Below are 4009 nucleotides of genomic sequence, written 5' to 3'. Positions count from 1 at the left end.
GTTGGATCTAGTTTCAAATTGTTCTCCAGAATGGCTAGACAAGTTCACAACTCTACCAAGAGAGATTTTAACTTTTCCATATTCCCTCCAGCAGGGTTTTTTCCCTTTTCTTCATATTAATCAAACTCCTAGTTTGGTGGTACCTAGGAGGTGTTTTAAATGTCATTTCAGTAATCAATATTATTTAAAGCATTTTTTTCACTCATTTGATTATAGAGAATTTTGATTTCTTCCTTTGAGCACTGACAGAACAAAAATAGCAACAATTTCCTCTGTTTCTAGACCCCTTCCCTCTTCTCCTGGTATAATTTTCTTTGTTGGTGTACAACACTGCATTTATTCATCTGGACCAGAACACTCACAAATACCAAGGCTGGTTTGATGAAAATGTTGGGGAAATAGAAAAGCTGCTAAATGAAAAGCAAGAACTCCACATGGCTTACCAGCAGGGTAGTTCATCCATTTCTAAGAAGGCAACATTTAATTCCATCAAAAGTTAAGTATAAGCAAAGTTTAGAGATATGCAGGACTCTTGGCTCAGTAAGAAGGCAGATGAAATTCAATGTTATGCAGACAGTAACAAACCAAATTGCTTTTATGATGCCCTGAAGGCAATTTATGGGCCAAAGACCTGTGGTGCATCTCAACTACTCATTACTGATGGATTTACATTGATTAATGATAGGGACATGATCCCAGAGAGAAGGTTTTCCATAGTTTTCTTAACAGATCATCATCAATCAATGAAGAAGCCATTCACAGTTTACCTCAAGTTGAAGTCAATCAGCTGAAGAAGAGGTTTTGAATGTCATTAGGCTCCTTTCCAGTGGTAAACCATCTAGTGCTGATTCTATTCCAGCTGAGATCCTTAAGATGGGAGGATATGAGATGTTGGTCCATGCCTAGTTTTTTCATGCTGTCTTCCAGTTTTCCTAGCAATTTATCAGAGTGATTTCTTATGCCAGAAATTGGAGTCTTTGGCTTTATGAAACAGTAGATTACTATATTCATTTAGCACTTTTCTTTTGTACTTAATTCTTTTGAACCTAATCTATTCCACTCTTCCTTCACTCTATTTCTTAGCCAATGTCAAACAGTTTCAATGACTGATATTATATAATACAGTTTTTGATATGATTTGTCTAGGCACCTTCCTTTGCAATTTTTTAATTCACCAGATATTCTTGATCTTTTGTTCCTCCAAATTAATTTAGTTACCCTATTTTTCAGCTCAATAAAGTAATTTTAATTTTGTAGTTTGGTATGGCACTGAATATTCAATTTAGGTATTTTTAGAATGTTCTTTTCTTTTTTTTGGCTTTGAAAATTGAAATGTTTTATTTACAAGAAACAGATGGTAGTGCAATAGTGCAATAGCAGTCAGGTATTTATGATAAATAAGAATATAATTATGTTTTCAACATTTTAGGGAGAAGGGAAGGGAATAACTTTTCATTTAAACCGCTCCTGCAATGCCTCATAAAAATAAAATCAACAACAACGAGCATAGGTAAAATTTGTATCTAAAACATGAATATGATCAGTTGGTGGAATCCAAGTTCAGACATCCCAAAATTACAGGCATAAGTGGAAATATTTTTTCCCAGTTTACAAATTATCAACCTGCCAAGTAACAACCCCAACACTTGTGAATCTGCAAAAGGATCTGCATCTCTAATAAATGGTATGTATATGTTAAATCAAGAACAAGACACTCAATCTTGGAGCACAATGAGATTTGCAAAATCAAAAGTATATTCAATGCCAGTTTCCAGAAAACTTGGATCTGGAATTAAACTTTATATTAAGGGGGGAAATTGCTATTACAATGGATACTGACTCCATTCACACCTTAATCCTGAAGGAGGTATGAAATCTCACCAAAGTGCAAACTGACCTAAAATTAAAGTATATCACCAGTGAATGAATACTTGTTGCACTGTCCACTGATTCTGATATACTTTCAATTTGGGCACTATTTTCAGCAAACCTTCTCAAGTTTGAAATCAATTCTTTAAGGCGAACTATTAAATATTTGCCACCATATATCCTTGCAAAGACAACTTCTTACTACTGCACAAAAGCATTATGTTAAAAACCAATCCACACAGTTCAGTTTAATAGTGAAGGCAAATCCTCCTAATCCACTAAACAAATATTGCAAAACAAACTTCTATTTGAAGAATGGACAAATTCACTAAGCTATAAAGCTTCATGTTAGTTTTAATATTGTTTTGATGGCAGCTATTCTAGGCAACAGTAGCCAAGTCACATAGATTAATGAGAGCAAAGCTGAAAATTTGTGAGGATGCATCAGTTCTTTAACTTCTTTCAGTTGTTCGAGGTTGATCTGAATTGTGAATAATGTTGCTGAGCATTACTTCTTCCAAGTTTTGTATTTCAAACTCTAAGGAGTATATGCTACTGCTGCAGCAATATTTTGGGGGTTATCTTCTTTTCTTCTAAAACCAAGTAAAAAAATGGGAGACATTTTCATAAACTAGAAAGTTAATACAACAGGTGGGAGTCACTCTAATCAAATTAGGGACGATTCCTTTGTAAAATCCAAGGATTCTTTCTTTCCTCCACGTTGTCTTGATTACATCAAGTACACCTTTGTAAAAAATGTATTGATCCTGAAGTCGGGCCCTGATTACTTGATATGGGTATGTTGCTGCCACAGCAAATATTGATATGTGTATTATACTTCAATTTCAGCAATTCATATGTCATGAACTGAAGTGCTGCATGTGATGTTCCAATCAGCCCAAGCAGAAATCCCTTGTACAGTCCTCGTACACCTTCAAATTTATATATCTTTACAAGTGTATCCACCATTCCTTTGTACTGCCTCTGTTTAGCACTGACAACATCATACTGTAATATAAGTCTAGTCTTTGTTACCCATAATGGATTTGTAAGACAGAGTGTCATGGACCCAGCTTCATCAGCTGAAACAAGGTATTCTGTCTCTTCTAGACGTTCTGCTCTCCCCTCTGTCTTACACGATTTAATGGCATTGTAGCGGCGAAGTGCATCTTCACCAGGTCCAGCGGGTGCAGCGCCAGGTTGGAGAGGACGCCGCCGCTCACGCCAGCCACTAGGTTCTCGTACCGCACGTGCCGGAACACTCAGTACAGGGGCGATGAACCGGCAGTCGACTGGCCCTGGGCACTCATGATGTCGGGGACCGCGGACACCGCGGACAGCATGGAGCCCAGGGCCGCGGAGCCGGGACTGGATGCCATTGCCGCCAACGCAGCGACTGCCCTGCTGGGGTCGGCGGAAGCGGGCGGGCCGCCTAGAATTTTCATTTCTATTATATTAGCTCCTTTCATGAGCAACTGACCTTTGCTAATATTTTAGATCAGATGTTATTTGTGTGAAAAGTGTTTTATAAGTGATCTCATAATAGTTTCTGACTTTGTCATTGCAGGTACTCCCAAGTATTTTGTGTTGTCGACAGTTAGTTTATCTTAAATTTTTGTTTTTGTTATTTTATTGAAATTTTATTTTATTTTTCCAATTTAGAGTAGTTTTCAGCATTCAACTATTTGCAAGTTTATGAGTTACACATTTTTCTATCTCCTTCATTTCCTTTGTATTTTATGCTATCAATTCCCTTGATATACTTGACCGTTTATTGCTCCAGATGAATTTTATTACTTGTTTTCTAGATCTATAAAATAGATTTTTTGAAAGTTGGATTGATATGGTACTGAACAAATAATTTCATTTGGATAGAATTGTCTTTTTCTCTTTTATTAACTCAGCCTAATCATGAGCAGTTAACATTTGTTTATATCTGACTTTATGTGAAAATAATTTTGTAGTTTTATTCTAATAGTTTCTGGATTTGTCTTGCAAGGCAGCTTCCAAGTATTTTATGTTGTCTACTGTACTATAAATAGTATTATTCTTTTCATCTCTTAAATTTGGGCTTTGTTGTTCATATATAGAAATGATGATGAATTATATGAGTTTATTTTATATCCTGCTTCTTTGCTGA

General features: G+C 36.0%; 1 pseudogene; it reads right to left on the bottom strand.

Annotated features, from left to right (window-relative positions):
- Nucleotides 1-2462: 2462 nt before the first annotated feature.
- On the bottom strand, nt 2463-3179 carry LOC141499525 (solute carrier family 25 member 32 pseudogene; annotated as a pseudogene).
- Between the last annotated feature and the right edge of the window lie 830 nt (nt 3180-4009).

The sequence above is a fragment of the Macrotis lagotis genome, chromosome X, assembly GCF_037893015.1.
Source record: "Macrotis lagotis isolate mMagLag1 chromosome X, bilby.v1.9.chrom.fasta, whole genome shotgun sequence".
Taxonomy (NCBI): domain Eukaryota; kingdom Metazoa; phylum Chordata; class Mammalia; order Peramelemorphia; family Peramelidae; genus Macrotis; species Macrotis lagotis.
This window is presented reverse-complemented; position numbering and strand designations above follow the sequence as displayed.